General features: G+C 36.4%; 1 long non-coding RNA gene across 1 annotated transcript in view; it reads right to left on the reverse strand.

Moving 5' to 3' along the window:
• LOC110213228 (uncharacterized) overlaps nt 1-21,989 on the reverse strand; it is a 96,847-nt gene extending 74,858 nt beyond the window's left edge. The window contains exon 1 of the long non-coding RNA XR_002325936.2: nt 21,351-21,989. This is a non-coding gene — a long non-coding RNA (uncharacterized LOC110213228). The remainder of the gene's footprint in view (nt 1-21,350) is intronic.
• Between the last annotated feature and the right edge of the window lie 426 nt (nt 21,990-22,415).

The raw sequence follows: 22,415 nt of genomic DNA on the forward strand, positions 1-22,415 counted from the left end.
CAGATTTGAATTCAAGAAGATGAATCTTTCTGACTCCAGGCTCAGTACTCTATCTATTGTGCCACCTAGCTGTCCCAAGGATATGCATAGTTCTGAAAAGAATTGTATAAACTATTAATAAATACATGAAAGAACACATTGATTAATTTTGCTGACTTTTGATTGTCTTTTTTCTCTTTTTCTCTAAAATATCTTTTTGATAAAGTATGGCTGTTTTGGAGGGGAAGAAGAAGGGACAAAGGAGAATTTAGGCAATGTAAAAATCATAATATATCAATAAAAATTTATTTAAAAATTACTGTCTTCACTATAGTGACTTGACCTAAGCATAATATGGGGTATCTCTCTAATTCTTCTCTTATTTATATTTAAATTTAATTATGGTTGTTATTATACGTGTATGTACATATATACTCACATACGTATATATACTTATATTTCTTATTTTTATATTGGTTCATTTTTAATAATATGATACATTATCTTACTGAAGATGGTGTTTTTATTTTCATTAATTTGTTCTGTTCTTGTGACATACAGAAAGTTTAATTTTTAAAATTTCTGCGTGTTGATTTTATATCCTGCTACTTTGCTGAAGCCATTTACCTTCAGTCATTTCTTTTATGTTTTGCTGTCACTTGAACTTTCTAGATATACCAAAATATCATCTGTAAATAAAGCTATTTAGCCTCTTTATTGGCTCTATTAATTACATTAATTTATCTTTCTTTACTCACATAGTTAACATTTCCAAAAATTTGATGTTAAGTGTTTAATGTCAAATTTTAATGTTAATGCAGACAGCCGTGCTTTATTTCTTCCCAGAAAAGCTTATAAAATTATTCTATTGCATAGAATAACTTTTATTTTATCATGTTAGGGAAAGATCATTTCATTTCTACAATATTTATTTTTATTAAACATAAACTTGTTTTTTATCAGAGTTCTTATATGTCTACTGATTTTTTATGTTTACTGATTTGTTATATAATTTACACTGACACTGATATGATTTATCACACTGATGTTTCCCTAATATTGAATCATACTTGTATTCTTAGTATAAATTCTACTTGATAATGATATTTTTGTTTAGTTATGTTTTTACATAGCCTCTATTCTTTTTGTTACTATTTAATTTGATATTTTCATCATTATTCAATTGGATTATAAATATCGAAATTGAAGGAACCTGGGGTGTTATAAAATCCTGCTCCTTCATTTTGAAGTGGAGATACCCAATACCTGGAGATTTTAAGTGACTTGTACAAGGTCACACAGGTAATTAGGCAGGATATGACAGATGTTCCTCTGACTCCAATTCCAGCACTCTTTACGATGAACCATGCTACCTCTTAAATTAATTATATTGACTTCTAATTATCTTTTTATGTCCTGTCTTTGCCATATTTGAGAATCAGAATTATATTTACCTTGTAGGAAAAATTAATTATTTTTAAAAGGCATCATAAATTACAGGAATTCTTTCTTCTTTAAATGTTTGATATAATTTACTTGTCAACACATTTGGTTGTTTCTGCTTTTATGTAAAAGCTTGTCAGTGATATTGCCTTTTTATTTTTATTTTCAGTTTCTCTCCTGAGATTGGGTTGAATTCGGTTATTTATTTTCTCTTTGATTTTTGGGGGCATTAGGGGTGGAGTGGGTTAGCTATTCAATCATTCTTTTATATTCTCATTTGGTTGTCATAGAGTTGTAAGTAATTAGTCTTAGTTTTTTTTTTTTAAATTTATTTGCATTTGTTATGAGCTCCCCTTTTCATTTCTGATTTTGTAATTTAATTTTCTTCTTTCTTTTTTGATTACATTTGCTAATGATTTTCTATCTTATTGGTCTTTAAAAACAAGCTTTTAGTGATATTTCTCAATTCAGTATTTTTTCTCTTTTATTAATTTCTCCTTTTACTTACTGATTTCTTGCTTTGTGCTTGCAGTTAAATAAATTAGAAAATGAGCAAATTAATGTATGCTAAACTCAACTCATTTATTTTCCCCCCTGTTAATTAGTATTCAGTGATACAATTTTGCCTTTAAGTACTACTTCGGCTATTTCCCATAAATTTTTATTTGTCTTATTTATGATGCATTACATTTTACAAATTAATTTGTAAAATGATACAGAAAAGGACGGCAAAAGACTATGAGCAGTATCACCTTATAAAATAGCAAGAAATAGATATGGACCAAATCTATAGAAAACTTGACCAGAAACCCAACTGAATTGTATCATCCCAAGAGCATTCATAGATGAGTTTATCAGGGGATAACAAATATTCCTCGGATTTATCTCTGTTCTCATATGAGCTTTTATAATCATCAGAGATACTTTTAGTAATCGTAATTATCATCATGGCACTTTATGGTACTTTACAAAATGCTTTTCATATGGTATACCTTTTGATCCTTACAGCAACAACCCCAGGAAGTAGGTGGCATTGTTTTCCCCATTTTACATATGGGGATAAGGAACATATTACATATTACAGATGAGGAAACTGAGGTACCCAGTAATTAAATGACTTAGTCAAGGTCACACAATTAGTAAGGGCCTAAGGCAGGATTCAAACTCAGGTCTTCCTGAATCCACACCCAGCATTCCATGCATGCATGTTATATGAGGAAGTAGAAGTGATATAAGGGATATCATGGAGAAAATATCTGATTGGAAAAGGAGGTGGGAGGGGTAATATGGTCATCATGAGTGTAGCATTAGTATTCATAAAATATATGAAGAAGAAGATGCCCAGCTTATTTGATAGATCATCTCTGAAGTATCTAAGGGAAAACAATTCAATACAAATCTAAGTAGCATTTATTAAATTAATCAACAAGCATTTATAAAGAGCTTAGTGTGTGCTGGTATGTTGAATGTCTTGTACAAAGACCAGTAAGAAGTCCAACTTGACTGGATCAGAAAGTATGTAGAGGAGATAAGATTGGAAAAGTAGGATGGGGATATTTTGTGAAGTACTTTGAATCCATGAGAAGTTGATGTATGAATTTAACGGTACTAGGGAACCACTGGAATTTATTGAGTAGAGGGGGAGTGACATGATCAAACCCATGCTTTAGGAAAATCAGTTGGATAGCTATGCAAAAGAGGAATGAAATGGAAAGAAATTTGAGTCAGTAAGATGAATTAGGAGACTACTGAAACTGTCAAGAGAAAAGATGATGAGTAAATAAAGATGATAAGCAATAGGGTGCTTATTTTGTGTGAATAAAGGGGGGAAATGTGAAAGATTGTGGAGATACCATAGAAATGACAACATTCAACAACTGATTGGAAATTTGAGGTTAGTAAAATTGAATCCAGTATGAAATTAAGGCAAAACTCAGTGACTGGAACTTAGTGTTGCTGCTGAAACTAACTGAGGAGTTTAACAAAGGGGTGAGTTGTTGTGGGGCAGGAGGAAGATAGTGAATTCTGTTTTGGACATATGGAGTTTGAGATACTGATAGGACATGAAGCTGAAATGTCCAATAGGCAGTTGGTGATGTGGGATTGCAGACTGGGAGAGAGACTAGGACTGGACCTATAAATCTGGAAGTCATCTAAATAGATATGATTATTGAACCCATAGGAGCTAATGAGGCCACCAAATGAGAGAGTGTAGATAGAAAAGAGAAGATGAGCGAGCATTGGGATATACTAACAGTGTATGGCATGGATGACAACCCAGAAAAAAAAGAGAGGGAAGGGCCAGAAGAGTCATTGGAGAACCAAGAGAAATTATTGTTATGAAAACCTAGAGAGGAGAGAATAACCAGGAAGAGAAAGGGGTCAGCAGTGTCAAATATTGCAGTTGAGTCAACAAGCACTCAGTAAGAAATTATTTGTTAAGAAATTATTGGATACTGTGCTAAGCACTGGAAATATGAATACAGGAGAAAGAAAGACAACCCTGGACCTGAAGAAGTTTATCTTCTAAAGAGAGAAAACAGCACATAAAAGGAAGCTAAAAACAGTGGTGAGCAGGGGATTGGGAAGAGAAGTTCCCAATATTGGTGTGTGGTGGAGAAAGTTGGTACTGTCAGGTGTGAAGCCCTGAGAAAAATGAAGATGTGGCTGGCCCAAGAGCTTTCCTTAAAATGGAGGTTTGGGGAGAAACTGACAGATCAGATGAAGGGACCACAGGAACAGAGTGAGCGGAAGTCAAGGAGTATGAAGATTAAGAAGAAGCCATTGGATTTCACAATTAAGAGATCTCTGGTAACTTTGAATAGGAAAGTTTCAGCTAAATGGTGAGGTCAGAGTCTCAGTTGCAGAGAATTTAGAAGAGAGGATAGCATACTGTACTCTCTCTCTCTATCTGTCTCTCTCTCTCTCTCTCTCTCTCTCTCTCTCTCTCTCTGTCTCTGTCTCTTTCTCTCTCTGTCTCTGTCTCTGTCTCTCTCTCCCCCCTCCCCAATGCTCTTGTCCTCTCTCTTTTCTCTCCATATTCCCTCCCCAGCTTCATCTAATAAATGCCTACTGTATGCCAGATGTAAGATACTGGGCAAGATGACCTCAGGGGACTTGCATTCTGCTTGACTAGGCAGAGATCATATCAAATGAGAAGGTATTAATGGATTGCATTCTGCATGAGATTTCAAATCTATTATCGAAGTATTTTTACTTTAATAAAAACTTATGATTTCCGACATCTTTTAACACACTTTTCAAGAAAACATTTTGCCTATAAAATTGCATTACATGCCCCAATTTCCAAACAAGGAAAAAAAGTGACTCTTCAGACTATAGATTGGTGAGCTGCACTTTAATTTTCAACCAAGTTCTCAAGTGCAGTATTAAAGGGATGGATTGTGAATATTTGAAAAGGGAATTAAAGAAACAACTTGGATGCACTAAGAAGAAATCTTGCCAGATTAATCTCACTTTTCTAGCTGACAGTTTTACTAGACTAATACAACAGGGAACTGCCATGGAGGTATTATTGATGGATTTTAGCATTATACATTGATCTTTTATTTTTCTTATAAATGAAATATAAATATATAGACTAAATCCTACCATGTGGATATGTGGATTGATAACTGGTAGAAAGTTGGACCCCAAGTATGATGTTAAATGGATTGATGTCACCTGGAGAGAAGCATCTATCAGAATGTTACAAGACTTTGTCCTTGTTTGATATTTCCATCCACAATTTGGATGGAAGCATGTATGACTTCCTTAGTAAATTTTGAGATTACAAGAACCAGGCAAGGTTACTTTATATGTGATATGGCAAATGATCAAAAAAATTCTGGACAAACTAGAAGAGTGGACTGAACTTAATAAAATGACACAAATTGAGGATACATTTAAAGTTCTATAGTTTGATCCCTTCCCATCTATTCGATGGCCTTGTCTCTCAGATTAAGTTCCCCTGTAACCATGGGACCCTTCCCTGCTGCCTACAAATGTGCCCAGATCTCTCTCTCATCCTTTCAAACCTCGCCTTGACCCTGCCAATCCATCAAACTATTATTTTATATATTATTTCCCCTTCACAACCAAGTTCCTAAAGAAAGCTCTATTTATTGACTCCCCTTCTTCAAAATCTACTCACTTGCTAATCCCTTGAGTTGCAATTTGGCATCCCAATTTACCATTCTACTGAAGCCATTCTCTCCAAAATTACCAACAGTTTCTTAATTATTAAATTGTATGGCTTTTATTCATTCTACATGCTTTGTGACTTTTATGGAGAATTCTACACTGTTGGGTTATAACTCCTCGATTTCTACAATATTGCTCTTTCACTGGTCTTTTTCCTATGTTTCTGACTTCCTTCTCAGTTTCCTTTCTTTAATTACCATCAAGGGATTAACAAAGGCACTCCTCTAAGTGTTTGTCTTTCTATGTACTGTCTTCCTTGGTGTCCTTAGCAGTTCTCCTCTCCAATCCATCTTTAACATAGCTGTCAAATTGAGATTCATAAAGCAGAAGTCTGGTCAATAATTCCTTTGTCCAAAAAGCTTCAAGGACTCCATATTGTTTCTAGCATGAAATATACTCCTCTGGCATTTCACACATTCTACATTCCAAGCCATGCTAGCTTACATACCATTCTTGTACATCACACTTCATATTCTACCTCCTTGACTTTGTGCCATTTGACCTCCAAGCTCTTCCTCCTTATTGCCACCTCTTAGAATTCTTACATTGGAATATGTATGTATGTATGTGTGTATGTGCGTGTATATGTATGGATTGTATACATATGTGTATGTATAAATACAATATATATACATATATATGTGTGCATATATATATATATATATATATATATAATATATATATAATACACAGTGTGTGTATACCAACACATATTTTTAAGAAATAACTATATAGCAGATACTATGCTAAGCATTAGAAATATAAAAACAAGAAGGAAGAAAGAAGGACAGTCTTAGTGTTAAAGAGTTTACATTCTAATGAGGGAACATATGTATATATCCTATTTCTTTGTGGTTTTCCCCCAATAGAATATAAGCTCTTTATATCCCCCCTCACCTAGAATAATGTCTAAAATATAAATATTTAAGAAATATTTGTTGAATTGAGTTTAGGAAATCAATTGTGCAAGGAAAGGAAGGAAAACACAATACTCAAGAGTTCTTGTGAAAAAAAGACTGGGGGATTTTAGTAGCCTTCAAGTGTTTTTAAGGGCTTTTTTTTTTTGTGAGAGAAGCATTACATTTGTTTTGCCAGACTATGACTGGCAGAAATCACGTGGAAGGTACAGAGAGGTATATTTTGTGTGACATAAGGAAAAACTTTCCAACAATGTGAGCCCAACTGGAACAGATGGGACTTGACATATTTTCTATCCCATCACCCACTTATAAGCTCCTTGATGGCCAAAAAAAAAAACACCCCCAAAAAGCCCTATTTCACTTTTGTCTTTGTATTTTCTACTCTATCCTGGTTCTTGTCTTCATCTGTCTGACCACCTTTAAATTTTCTTTGCTGGACCTTCCTCCAGGTTATGTGTGCTAACCCTGGATCTATCTGAATGCTCTATTCCAGGTCATCTTCCTCCTTTTTTATTATCTTATTTGGTGATCTAATCAGCTCCTATGGATTCAGTTGTCATCTTTGTGCAAATGATTCCTACATCTCTACATTTCTGAACTCCAGTCTCAAATCACCAGCTGCCTTCTTGACAACTTGAATTCGAGGACAGGCATCTAGAATCTTGAATTTTATAGTCACCTAGAATGCAACAAATCACAAAATAACTTGACTTTTTCCCTAAAAGATCCTACTCCTTGCATTTTCCAAACATTTCTATTACCATTAATTGTACCACCATTCTTCCCATTCACCCAAGCTCACACCTTCTTTGATATCCTTAGCTCCTCTCACTCACCCCAAATAGCCAATCTGCTTCCAAGTTTTGTCATTTCTACCTTCTCAATATTTCTTGTATATGTGCCTTCTTTGCACTTACACAGCCCCTCCTCTTGTGAAGGCTCTTATCATTTCATACATACAATGTGTTTTGTAAAATATATTTTTATTTCTTTAAATATTTCCTAGTTTTTGTTGTTCTTGTTCAGTCATGTCTGACTCTTTATGACACTATTTGGGGTTTACTTGGCAAAGATACTAGAGTGGTTTGCCATTTCCTTCTCTAATTCATTTTACAGATGAGGAAACTTAGGCCAATTGGGAAATGTGACTTGCCTAGGGTCACATAACTGGTAAGTGTCTGAGATTAGATTTGAACTCCTGAAGACCAGTATTTATGATTTCAGGCCTGACACTCTATCCACTGTGCCACCTAGCTGCCCCATTTACATTAACATTTTTATAATTTTTTTTTTTTTTACAATTTTGAGTTCCAAATTCTCTTTCCCTCCTGTTGCTTGAGAAGGCAAGCAATATGACATCAATTACTCATGTGAAATCATGTAAAAGATATTTCTATATTAGCTGTGTTGCACACACATACACAAAACACAAAAAAGAAAGTGAAAAAATATGCTTCAATCTGTGCTCAAAGTTCATCAGTTGTCTCTCCAGAAGTGGATAGCATTTTACATCATAGGTCCTTTGGAATTATCTTGTATCATTATCTTGATAAAAGTAGCTGAACCTTTCACAGTTGATCATCTTTACAATATTGCTGTTACTGTGTGCAGTGTTCTACCGGTTCTGCTCACTTCACTTTGCATCAGTTCATGCAAATCTTGTCATGTTTTTCTGAAACCATCTTGCTCATCACTTCTTTCAGCACGATAGTATTCCATCACAACTTTTTTCAGCCATTCCCCATTTGGTAGGTATCCCCTCAATTTCCAATTCTTTGCCATCACAAAAGACCTGCTATAAATATGTTTGTGCAAATAGGTCCTTATCTCTTTCCTTTGATCTCTTTGGGATATGGGCCTAGTAGTGATATTTCTGCATCAAAGGATATGCCCTTGGGCATATTTTTGTATTGTTCCCTAGAATAGTTGGATCAGTTCACAACTCCACCTATGGTGCATCAGTGTCCCTATTTTCCACATCCTCTCCAGCATTTGTCATTTTCCTTAACATGACAATATTAGCCAATTTGATAGCCAATACTATTGAAATAATCTTATTAAAATGATAAGCAGGATGATTTCAGGGAAAAAAACTGGAAAGACTTACATGAACTGATAGAAAGTGGAGTGAACAGAATCAGGTGAACATCATACACAGTAATAACAACATTTTTCAGTGAAGAACTGTGAATGACTTGGCTATTCTCAGCAATACAGTGATCCAAAACAATCCTAAAGGACTCATGAAAAGTACTATCTGTCTCCAGAGAAAGAACTGATGTTGTCTGAATATAGACCAAAACCTTCCTTCCTTCCTTCCTTCCTTCCTTCCTTCCTTCCTTCCTTCCTTCCTTCCTTCCTTCCTTTCTTCCTTCCTTCCTTCCTTCCTTCCTTCCTTTCTTCATTCTGTCTGTCCTTCCTTCCATCCTTTCTTCCTTGAGTTTTCTTGCACAAAAGAACTAATATGGAAATGTTTACATGATTGCACATGTATAACCTATATGAGATTACTTACAATCTCAGGGAGGAGTGCAAGGATGGAGAAATAGAATTTGGAACTCAAAACTTTGAAAAATGTTACTTGTTTTTACATGTAATTGGGAAATGAAAAATTACTTAAAACTTAAAAAAGGAAATAATTGTTTTAGTGTCCCTTTCTCAAGTTTCTTCCTGCTTCAATACATCCTCCACACAACTAACTAAACTAACAACTGAAGTGATTTTCCTAAAGCCTACATCTAACATCTGTCTCTCTCTCTCTCTCTCTCTCTCTCTCTCTCTCTCTCTCTCTGACACACATACACTCATACACACTCACACATATCTAGTCTGTTTCTCTTACACACACTTGCTCACTCAATAGTCTGCATTGGCTACCTATTGAAACCAAGATTAAATGGAAGAGACTTCGGCATTTAAAGCTCTTCATATCCTGGCCCCACCCTATTTTTCCAGTCTTATTATACTTTCCTCCCTTCTATGTACTCTGTGATCTAGTGACACTGGCTTTCTTGCTGTTCTCATCTCATCTTCCATCTTCCAACTCTCTTCTTTTTCCCAATTACCCCCCATGCCTGGATCATTTTCCTGTCTCATTTCTGACTAGTGGCTTCCTTTGAGACTCAGCTCGTCATCCATTTTCTGCAAGAGGCCTTCTTCTAGTCCTCTTCAGTGCTTGTGCCTTCCCTTTGAGCTTATCTTCAGCTTACCCTGTGTATACCTTCTACATAAATAATTATATACCATCTCTTCTACTATATCTTATACTATATAATTTTAAGATGCAATATTTTTTATCTAATAAATATCTTTAATAATATAAACTCTCCCTTTTCTACCTCTGAGGTCAGAGACTGGGCATTTGCCTTTCTTTGTATACTCAGCCCTTTGGATGGTACCTGACATATATTAAGCAAGTGCTTAATAAATGCTCATTGACTGATTGATTGACTCAGAACCATGTCTGGCCCTTAATAATAATCCTTCTATATGCGTTGTCTTCCCAAATTAGAATATGAGTTCCTTGAGAGCAAGAGATCATCTTAGTTGTTGAACCAGTGGTTAGCACAGTGTTTGACATAAAGTGCTTTTACACTCTTTCTTTAATAAATGCTTGTTGAATTGGATTTCTTATGGAGGTGTTAATTTTCTCATCCCTAGGAATCTTTAGTCAAAAGACTGAATGCCCCCTTATTAGGATATTATAGAAGAGATTTCTGTCCAGATACAATTTAGATGAGATGGTATTGAGGTCACTTTTACCTCTGAGACTGTATGTTATTGAATTGATGTATTGAGAGGATATTGGATGTAGTAATATTTTATGACCCTACACTCCAAATATAAATTCATTCTGTTCCTCATTAAGATGACCAAATGAATTGGCTTCTCAAGTCTGGCATAAGTCTCCTTACATTTCATCATGCCATAGAATTGGACAGTTATATCAGTGAGCTTCTTGTCAGTGGCAAAGTAGAAAGCTTAAAATCTCTGTATTATTGATGATACAAAACAGGGAATGTGGTATAATGGTGGATAATAAGTTGTCCTGTGAGTCATGATGCTCTGGGTTCAAACCCTGCCTCTACTATAGACCAACCTATGGACCCTAGGCAAATCATTTAAAATCTCATTGCCTCAGGTAAATCTCAAATATTATAAATTGTAAAAAAAAAAAAAGTTTCCTCTTGAGCCAATTTCATATGCTGATAAAATTACAGATCTGTACCAATCATCATCATCATCATCATCACCATCATCACTGCCACCACCACCAACATCATGATCATTAGAATGTCTGTATGTTAAGATACAGGGCAGCAAGGTGGCAACAGTGGATAAAGTGCCAGGGCTAGAGTCAGACATACTCCCCTTCCTGAATTCAAATCATCAGACATTTAGTGGGTGTGTGACCCTAGGTAAGTTACTTAACCTTCTTTGCCTCAGTTTTCTCATCTGTAAAGTGATCTGGAGAAGGAAATGGCAAACCACTTGCAGTATCTTTGGCAAGAAAACTCCAAATGGGGTCACAAAGAATTGGACACGACAGAAAAATGACAAAAAAACCAAAATGTTAAGATACAGAACATTGTTCATTTTCAACTTAACAGACAGAACCTGTCAAACTATAGCAGAAATTTTAAAGGATAATACTTGAGGGCAGTGTGGTAATGGGGAAAGAGTGATGGATTTGGAATCAAAGGACTGGGGTTCAAATTCCAGATTTGCCATTTATTACCTGTATGGCTTTTGATGAGCCATTTAATTTCAATGGGTCTCGTTTTTTCTCCAGTTAAATTAGAATGTAAAACCAAATTACATTTAAGGTCCCTTTCAGCTCTAAATCTATGAGTTTTGAGATCTTTTCTAATTCTTAGCTATCCCTCCCAGATTTGTGTCTTCTGCCTATTTGATAAGGGCGATGTCAATGCTTTTATCCAAATTTTTGATGAAAACGACAAAGAGGGCACAGGACAAAATCAGAATCCCTGGATCTGTTTCCACTGGAGACGTACTTCCAAACTGACATCTTTCTGAGTAGACATAAATGACTGATCTTTGGGTTTCACCATTCCAATTCCAAATGTACCGAATTATGCTATTGAATAGCTTGTAAGTCTCTATCTTTTCAACCTCCTGAATAGCATGAGCTATGTTATGAAATGCTTTGACAAAATCTACATGAGCTCTATTTCTAGCATTTCCCTGATCCACGCTGTTAGTCATCCTATTAAAAAAAAAATAAGAAAAGTAAATAAGACCTAGCCGGCCACAACCTTTTCTCCCTGTTCTTGACGAAGCCAGGCTGACACTTTGTGATCAGTATGCCCTTTTCTAAACATTCATGAGTTGTCCTTTTATAAACTGTTTCAGAATTTTTTCAGGAATTGAAGTCAAGTTCACTGGCTAACTTGTCTCCTTAGAAGCCCAGTCCTGAATGCTAGCAGGAATCCTCCTCTTAAGAATTCCCCAGAAGAGTTCATGACTCATTAGGTGTCAAAGGAGACTCCTTTCTGCTGTGGCTATTTAAATCTTGCTTATCCTATTGAACAGCCATAGCTATTTGTTGCCATGCAGAGTGTCTTTGGAATCTAATTGGATCCAGACACTTAGTTATCTCATTCAATCCTTGTTCATTGTCTTGTTGTTGTTAAGTCCTTTCAGTCATGTCTGACTCTCCATGGACCCATTTGGAGTTTTCTTGGCAAAGATACTGGAGTGGTTTTCCATTTCCTTCTGTAGCTCATTTGACAGATGAGGAAACTGAGGCAAACAGGGTGAAGTGACTTGCCCAGGCTCACACAGTTAGAATCTGAAGCCAGATATGAACTCAGGTCTTCCTGACTCCAAGCCTGGTACTCTATCTACTGTGCTTAGCTGCCCACTCATTATCTTATCTCACTGGAATGAAGAATGTTCCCCAAATGAGACTAAGGTCCCCCCTCTAAAGTTTTCACGATATTCTACAATGGGTATAAACACCTAATCCAATTCAACAAAAGTAAACCTTTCCTAAGGCCCTACTGTATACAAGGCATTAGGCTAGACTTGGGGGGATAGAAAGACAAAATAAAACCACAACCCAAATAACAAAAAACCCTATGGTGCCTGACTTCAAGAAACTGACACTTTACTTTAGGCTGCTTATATTTTAGATTACATAGGGTATACATTTCTGCTTTGTCATTAAATTTTAATTAGGCATATTGAAAAGTCAATGAGTCAAATCAATAAGCCCTTTTAAAGTGTCTACTTTATAGCAGTCACTGTTCTAAGTGCTGGGAACACAAAGAAAGGCTCAAAACACTCCCTGCCCTCAAGGAATGACCATTCTAATTGTGAAGACTGCATGCAAACAACTATATACTTACAACATATATACAGGATAAATTGGAAGTCGTCTCAGAGGGCAGCCATTAGCACTGAGGTGGACTGGAAAGGCCCCTTGCAGAAGGTAGAATTTTAGCTGAGATTTGAAGGAAACCAGGAGGCAGGGAAGCAGAGGGAGAATGCCTCCAATATGCTGGAAACCCCATTAGGAAGAGCAAAGAAACCAACGACAGTGGATCATAGAGGACATGGAGGAGATTAAAGTACAAGAAGACAGGAAAAGTGGGGATTGACCAGATTACAAAGGGCTTTAAGAACCAAGCAGAGGATTTCATCTTTGATCCTGGAAGAAATAGGAAGCCAGTAGATTTTACTGAGTATGAGGATAACCTGGTAGATCTGTGCTTTGGTAAGATCACTTTGACAGTTGAGTGAAGGATGGATTGTAGTACGAGCAGATGAGGCACACCAACCAGCAAGCAGGCTTAATAAAGTCAAGGAATGAGGCGATGAGATGCTGCACCATTGGGGCAGTTATTTCAGAGAAGAGAAGGGAATGAATAAAAGGGATGTTACAAAAGTAAACTCAACAGGACTTGGCAGCAGATTGGATACAGGAGACAGAGAAGAGTCAGGAGTTCAGGATAGCACTAACACTGTGACCTTTGTGTGACTAGGAGGATGATGGTGCCTTTGATGGTAATAGAGAAGTTTGTAAGAGGGATGTAGGGGAAAAGAAAATAAGTTTTGCTTTGGTTTTTGTGAGTTGAAATATCTAGTCTACAGGACAGTTAGTTCAAGAAAGGCAGTGGGGGATATTAATCCGGAGGTCATAAGAACAATTCAGGCAGGATAAAAATTTCTGAAAGTTATCTGCTTAAAGATGAAAACTGAATACATAGGTGCTGATGAGATCACTAAAGGAGATTACATAGAAGGAGAAGAGAAGAGAACCCAGGGCAAAAGCTTGGGGGACTTCCAAGGATATTGAGCATGATGGATGAAGATCCAGCAAAGACAGGAAAGGATCAGGTAGGATAGGAGTGTGTATTTTGATGAAAACCTAGAGCAAAGATAATACCAAGGTGAAAATGGTGATCAACAGAGTCAAAGCCTGAAGAGAAGTCGAGAAGGAAGAGGACTGAGAAAAAGCTATTAGAGGCTTTGCCAATGGTTGAGATTTCTTTATAGGAAGCAGCTAGCTGGCTCCATGGATAGAAAACTGGGACTAGAGTCAGGAAGACCTGAGTTCAACCTGGCCTCAGGCACTTACTTGCTGTGTGACCCTGGGCAAGTCACTTAACCTCTGTTTGCCTCAGTTTTATCATCTGTAAAATGAACAGGAGAAGGAAATAGCAAACCAATCCAATAATTTTGCCAAGAAAACCCTGTTGATGGTATAGACCATAGGGACACAAAGACCCAGCTAAATGACTGAACAACAACACAACAACTACATCTTTCTTTATGTGGTTTTATGTCATCTCTGCAAGGAGGAAATGTGTGGGAATACCCTCTATGATGCAAATCAGCACTTCATCTGTAATCTATAATTTTAGAGAATTACCTGGGGCTCTGAAAGTTCAAGTGACTTTTCAATTATGGCAAAGCAAGTATGTATCAAGAGACAGGTTTTGAAGATACTTCCACCCCCTCCTAACTCTGAAGCTTGATTTCTTTCCACTCTCATTGAAGTAGAATGGTACAATGGATAGTGATAGACTTAGAGTCAGTCAAGTAAAATGCCACTTCTCACTGTCTGTGGGACCTTGAGTCTACAGAATATAAGCTCCTAGAAGGCAGGAACTGTTTCAGTTTTGGCTGAAATGGGCTGATTGCCTGGTTACATGGCTTGGATGAAATGAGCGTCATGAATTTTCTTCCTTCTGATGAAATGGAGGATCACCAGGCCTTACCATCTGCCCTGCCACTGCATCAAAAGGTCCTGCAGGCTTCACCATAAGCCCTGACTCTATACTCTGAAGACTCCTGGCCCTGTTGTTTAGGCTACTGATATAGTCTAAGGACTCATGGACCTTGCCATTTGCCCTGCTCAGGCACTGTTGTCTGTGTGAAGCCTTTCCTGATTTCCCCCAACACCCAATGCCCTCTTTTCCTAAAATATCTTGTATTTAATTCCTTTGTGGATTTATCCATGTTCTCTTTATAATGCATATGTTTCTCTTACATAGATAAGTATATCTTGTTATTTCCCTGTTTGGAATGTAAGTTATTTTCAAGTAGGAATTAGAGATTTGAACTGGGATAAACTGCACCTTCAGAGCCTCTGCTCTTTTCATAAGTTACAAAGCTGATTGGAATTTGGGGGTATGTTTCATGCTTCTTGGCAGTAATTCTCATGATTTCAAAAATAAGGGTCTGACCGTTAGCGTGCAATTCAGTCTGAAACAATAAAAAGGCCAATTACCTCCAAATCACAAAATGCAGACCATTTTGAGTATTAGTAGCTGAGCCTGACATTTTTCAGTAGTAATTTCAAACATCTAAAGCAACTTTCAGTTTCACAGAATCCAAAGTGTTTCACTTTAAAAAATTTTTTTAATGTATTTTATTTTTAATTTATGAAATAAAACGAGCATTTCCATGACATACTATAATAAAAAAGATGACTGCACATGAAACTGCAAATCTATTATATACAATTTATTATTCCTTTTAAATATATGATAAAATTATCATGTAAATTTCTTTTCCCCCTTTTTTTCCTTCTCCCTCTCACTTGACTTATAGATGGCTACCATTAGACACAAATAGGTATATAGATAAATAGATATAGACAGGTAGATAGGTAGAGAGATAGATAGAGATCTCTATCTCTACTTATCTACCTATCTATATGTATGTATGTATATATGCATGTATGTATGTATTGATGAGCCTTCTAGGTAATTCTTCCTGAAGCAGGCATAGTACTTCTGGCGTCCAAGTAGCCAAGTACCATTTTTCTGATTTCCTGTTGTATAATACCAAAGAATTTTCTGCTAAGTCAGGAAAATTCAAATTTCTTTCCCTGATATAATTAGACATTTATTTAGGCAAATACAACAACATATGCTTCTCAAGAAGTCAGCTCTTTGTTCAAGATAATTCTTTTAATGAATACAAGTAGCACCAATGCAGCAGGATACTCAATCTTTAAAGCATTGTATGAATTTAAAGACACGACACTATATGAATTTTAAAACATTGGAGAAATTAAAAAGCCAGGATTCAGTAACCTTTCATGCTTTTAAAGGGCAAATACATTGAACTCTAATTAAAGACAGACCATTTCTTCATTTTGTTTTATTTTTTCATTTGAGGATTGCGGCTCAGGCTTTTAAAATGGAAACTTCAAACAGAAAGCATGTTGTTTTTGATAAGTCTTCATTTGATGGTGTGAGGTATTTTGATTAAATTCCATTTTAATATGGATACATTTTAAAACCATAACGTTGTTATAATGTTCTAGTAGCTTAGTATGGCATAAAAAAGGAATCATTGCTCAATCAACAAGCATTTTAACAGAGCTATTATGTGCCAAGCACTGTGCTTAGGAGCTGGGATTAAAAAAAAAAGCAGACTCCATTCTTTTCTGTGTCTTAATGTTGAATAATAATTAGAAAATGATTTGGTAATACCATTAAGAGTATTTCTTTTTTTTTATGACCTTCATTGTTATGCAAAAGTCGTAAGAAACAAAAAACAAAATAAAACAAAAAACCCAACAACAACCAATTATTGGGAATCACAGCATAGACCTAGAAGAGATATAATTCAACTCTCTTATTCCATAGCTATGTGGAAACTGAGGCTCAGGCTAAATGACTTGCCCAAGGTCACATAGACTGACAGCAAAAAGATAATTTTATTCTTTACCTGGATGGTATGAAATGAAAGACCCAAATATATAAGCATGATTGTAAGGTTTCAAGTCTGGCTGCCTGGGAGGAGAATGGTGCCAGCAACAGTAAAGGAGAAGCTGAGAGGAGGATGTAGACAAATAGGCAACTAGATAGCACAGTGGATGGAGTGTTGGAGTCAGGAAATCTGAGTTCAAATCCTGCCTCACACACTAGTTGTGTGACTCTGGATAAGTCACTTAACCCCCTTCTGCTTCAGATTCCTCATCTATAACATGGGAACAATAATAGTACATCCCTCATGTCATTCTAGTAATAAATCATATAATATGTAGAAGGTACTTTATAAATCTTAAAGTGGTACATAATATTAGCTGTTATTATATTCGAGTGACTTATGGTTATTGAGTTGTTTCAATCATATCTGACTCTTCATGATCCCATTTGCAATTTTCTTGGCAAAGACACTAGAGTGGTTTAATATTTCCTTCTCTAGCTCATTTTACAGTTTAGGAGAGTGAAGTAAACAGGGTTCAGTGACTTTCCGAGGGTCACACAGCTAATAAGTGTCTGAGGTCAGATTTGGGCTTGGGAAGATGAGTTTTCCTGAGTCCAAGTCCAGTGCTCTGCGCGCTGCACCACCTAGCTGCTGTCAGAGTGGCTACAGAATTTCTAAACATGAAGCTTCTGTAGACATAACAGATCAATTGGTCTTTGAAAGGTTGATGGATTAGTTTTCTTTATCTCATGCTGTGAGCATGTCCTCTTGTAAATCCATGTGAAGTTAAGCTACTTGAAGGGGGGACAGCATCCTTTTTGTCTTTGTTACAGCATCTAGCACAGAACCTGACACAAGTACGTAATAAATGCTTGTTGAATGAATGAATGAATGAATGAATGAATGAATGAATGAGGGGGTTCTACCCAAAGTACCATAGACTTTCACCTAGATTTCTTTTTTTTAACAATTCATTCATTTTTAGTTTTCAACATTCACTTCCCTAAGATTTTGAGTTTAAAATTTTTTCCCCATCTCTTTCCTCCCCCCCTCCCCAAGATGGTGTGCAATCTGAGATAGGCTTTACTTATACATTCATATCAAACATTTTTTCACGTTAGTCACAATGTAAAGAAGAATTAGAACTAATGGGAGGAACCACAAGAATAAAGAAACAAAACAGCAAAAGAGAAGGAGAGCAAATAGTATGCTTCCATCTGCATTCAGACTGCACAGTTTTTTCTCTAGATGTGGATAGCATTTTCCATCCTGAGTCTTTTGGAGTTGTCTTAAGTCCTTGCATTGCTGAGAAGAGTTGAGTCTATCAAAGTCATCATACCATGCATCAGTTACTTTTTACAATGTTCTCCTGGTTCTGCTCACTTCACTCAGCATCAGTTCATACAAATCTTTCCAGGTTTTTCTGAAGTCTGCCTGCTCATCATTTCTTATAGCACAATAGTATTCCTTTACATTCATATACCACAACTTGTTCATCTATACTCCAATTGATAGGCATCCCTTCAATTTCCAATTCATTGCCACCACAGAAAGAGCTGCTCTAAAGATTTTTGTATGTGTGGGTCCTTTTCCCATTTTTATTTTCTCTTTGAGATACAGACCTAGAAGTTCACTTAGACTTCTTGACATTGCCTTATCATCATTAAAGCACATGGGTATCCATGAGTTATCTATTACTCTGGCTGTGTGATTGCCCCATCTCCTCTTCTGGTAATACATCTCCTTGGTGATAACCTCTATACCCCCAGAATTGGACTTGGCCCATATAAGTCTGGATTCCTAGGGTAGAGGAGGAAAGAACTGACTACCTCACTTATCTTTGCAAAAGCTGAGCATAGAGGCAGCTCCTTCCATTAATACCATAGCCTCTTACCAACCCCCAAAACACTAATGCTATATGGTCTTCTAGCTATATGGATGCTAAGCTTGGGTCTTTCCCTTTCTTTTTCTCCTGCTATGTTTTTCTTACCTCTTTTTCTTTATTAAATGTTCTTTGAAACCCTAAAATATCTCCATTGCTTTACCTCGCTTAAGCACCAAGCCAAAGGCTCTGAGTTACACTCTGTGGGAAATCATCACTAGTCTTTATTGGGGAGAACCTAGAACTAGATTCAAAAACTCACAAATAAAAGCTCCCTCCTGGCAGGGGGTGACTGAGTTGCTAAGGCAAATTCCTAACTCTTGCCTGTTTGGGATCCGCTATTTTACATTGCCACTTCCCTCTATTCTTCAGGCTACATTAGCACCAAAAGAAAGAATTTTCAGTGTTTGCCTAATAATGTCAAGACAAGTAGGAAAGAGAGTCCTGAGATTGTACAGCCTTTGTGCCATGGGTCTAAGAAAGTAAATACAGGAGGGCCTGGGTTTGAAACCTTACTCTGCCACTTATTAGATATCTGATCTTTTCACCTCTCTGAATTCAAATCAAGGTTTAAACAGCTACTAAAGTAATTTTATCTAAGTCGCTAACTTGCTCAAAAACCCTCTATATTTTGAAAAGATGTATTTTTATTATTCAAGTTCACAAGCCTCCTGAAGTCTATCTATGGATCCTTTGGGGATCTATGGACTCCAGGTTAGGCACCTCTGTTCTAGCATCAATAGGGAGTCACTGAATGATCATGAGTAGTGGAATGGTACCAAATGATTGTCCTTTTTCTCTTCCTGTCATACATTCCCCCAATGCTTTGCTCCACTTCTTGAATGAAAGTCACCATTGGAAATATGCTGCAGTTCACATGGATATAGCACATGTTTCTCCATGGACTGTTAGGGCTCTAAAACTTGGATTTCTTGAAGAAAGAGGCATTCCATGATTCACAACCATAAAACATCACAAGAAGAATGTTTTTGTGTAGAAAAGATAAGTCTTTGAATAGAGGAGCACCTTTAGATTGTCAAAAGCTCTATTTAATTTCTTAAGTACAATGCTACCTTTCTTCTATGCAAATTCTAGGTCTAAACTCATTTTTACATCCACAGTGCCTGGCCCATTACACATAATGATGTACTAACACAACGTGGAATAGCTGTGCAACTGAATGTCATAATCTGGATACTGAGTATTTGTCCACATAGTGCCAAAGAGTCTTAAATATGTTCTTCTCAAACAAGGAGCCTCTTAGGTGTAAGCTAACATTATATAAAACTCCTTGAGAAATGGAACCACAGAGTTAACTATGTTCTGTTTATTAATATCAAGTGATGAATAAATATTTATTGATTGATATAAAGACAACTCCAATTCTAGCTCTGCTACTGATTTCCTTTGTGACTTTGGGCAAGTCATTTATCCTTCATGCTCCTTAGTTTCCTCATCTGTAAAATGAAGGGATTGTACCAGATGGCCTCTGAATTCCCTTCAAGCTATAGCCCTGTGAGCATAAGTTTTTGAAGCATCTTTAATGTTTCTTATACTCTAAATCAAGAATGTGCATATTTGTATGTATAAAAGAACCTGTATGTTCTAAAATGCTTATAGCAGCTCTCTTTGTGGTGGCAAAGAACTAGAAATTGTGGGGATGGCCATTAATTGGGGAATGGCTAAACACATGATATATGATCATGATGAAGCATCTTTAATGTTTCTTATACTCTAAATCTAGAATACGCATATTTGTATGTATAAATATATATTATGTATATACACACTCATGTTCATCACTGTAAAAGGTCCATATTAAAGAGGGATTCTCTACAGATTATGAAGTATTAAAGGGGGTCCTCTTTGCAGATAATATTGTGGTAATTATGTTAAGCCTCATAAAATTACAGGGCTTCTTCAATGGGATACGTGATTATTCAAAAGAATTCAGCCTAATAACCAAGTGAGTATAACAAGTTTATGAATGAGCTCTCCAGGTTTAGCCTAGGTCAGGGTTTCTTAAACTTTTCCCACTCCTTTTCACATTTGGGCAGCAGAAGTTGGTGTTGTGTGGCCTGAGGGCATGCACAGCACAAAGTGCACATGCTTTGTGTTTGGAACCAAGGCTGCAGTGAAGTTGTTGATGCAACACAGGCAAGTGCTGCCAAAAACACCTTAGATTCCTTATGAGTTTGATTTTGAATTAATTTTGGGTCATTGAGCACTCAGAAACCTTCTATTGTTGTCAATTTTTTCCTGACCCCATATGGGGTCATGACCCACAGTTTAAGAAGCACTGGCCTAGGTAACATCTTGGTATGCTATACTGTGTATGAACTAGGTGGCAAGTTGTATTAACCCTTTTCTACACTCTATTGGCTCATTTCCTTATTAATTCAACAACTGGGTTCTAAGGAAATCAAGGAATAAGATATGATATGTATTCATAAAATAAATATAAATATAAAATCTCTCTAATTGCTTAACTCATCAGCTCTCAGACACAACTCATGGTTATAAGTAACTAGAGAAACCTATTTTCCCATGAGTTTTTGTTCCTCTTTTTCTAACTTTAAACTCCTGATCTTATAATTTCAAATAACATCAATATTTCAATAATATCAATATTACTACCCATGCCATTTATTATACTAGCAAATAATCATTCAGACATATGAATAAATGTTTATAATATGTTGACAGTGGAAATATTTCACAGTGAGACTCACCTTTGTTCTTCGAAACCATGAGAAAGAGACACAGATGGAATCTCTCCTCTCCTCCCCTCCCTTTTCTTCCCTCTTCTTGACCCTTGCACTGACATTAGCTCTATCCTGCTACATATCAGCATGGGAGCTTGCCATGCTCCTTTTCCAATGTGGGCTGATTCACCCTTCTTTTGGCAAAGTGGCGATCCCTTCCTCTCACTCCCAAGGCATCCCTCTACTGGTACCACACTCAGTACAGATACCTGATCTGCAGAGCACACTGTAGCTCAGAACTGAACTCAAAAGATCTGCCCGCCTGATCCTTTCTGGTATCTGAGATTACAAGTATATTCTACCATAGACAGGGACCTGATGGGATATTTCCCACCAACGCTGACAATGATTCCTCCTCATTCTGGGAATTTATAGTTTTCTCAGGATGGTAATTCTCTTCAAAATGTCTCTTCACAAAATAAGGGTTAAATGTGGTTCTTTCACAATGACAGAGGACTCTCACAGCCTCTTAACAGATGACATTTAACTTTCTTAGTCCTATTCTCTACCATCTCTTAATCCTCTCACAGACTCTCCACAGATGATAGTTAAACTCTCAGTCTATTTTCACTAGGAAATGCAGTTTAAATGTAATTCTCTCCTACTTCTTCTCACTGCCTTTTTAAAAAAATTCCAGTTAACTGTCAGTTCACCAAGATTCTCTTCCCTCTTACAGATATAGTAACAGTATCCATAGTGTTTGTGAGAAAGGATATTGAAGCTTCTGTTATGGGAGAAATGAAACAGCTGTATTTAAAGTTAAATAGGCCTACCTTTATTTTATATTATGTGATGACAGAAAACACAGAGAAGAAAGGAAATGATTTTCCTTTCCTACAGAAACATTGTCAGATATAGCCTGTTTTTTCCAAAAGCAAAAGAGAATAAAAATAGGGCAGATGGACTTAATATTCTCAGGGATCACATAGGGAAGAAAGGTTTTTAGTTTTGGAAAAGGGAAGACTGAATTATTTCAAACCACAGCATGTTTGAACTCTATCTTATCTCAACGTTTGGAGGAAACTCATAGAA

Source organism: Phascolarctos cinereus, unplaced genomic scaffold (assembly GCF_003287225.1).
Source record: "Phascolarctos cinereus isolate Bilbo 61053 unplaced genomic scaffold, phaCin_HiC Scaffold_1;HRSCAF=81, whole genome shotgun sequence".
NCBI lineage: Eukaryota > Metazoa > Chordata > Mammalia > Diprotodontia > Phascolarctidae > Phascolarctos > Phascolarctos cinereus.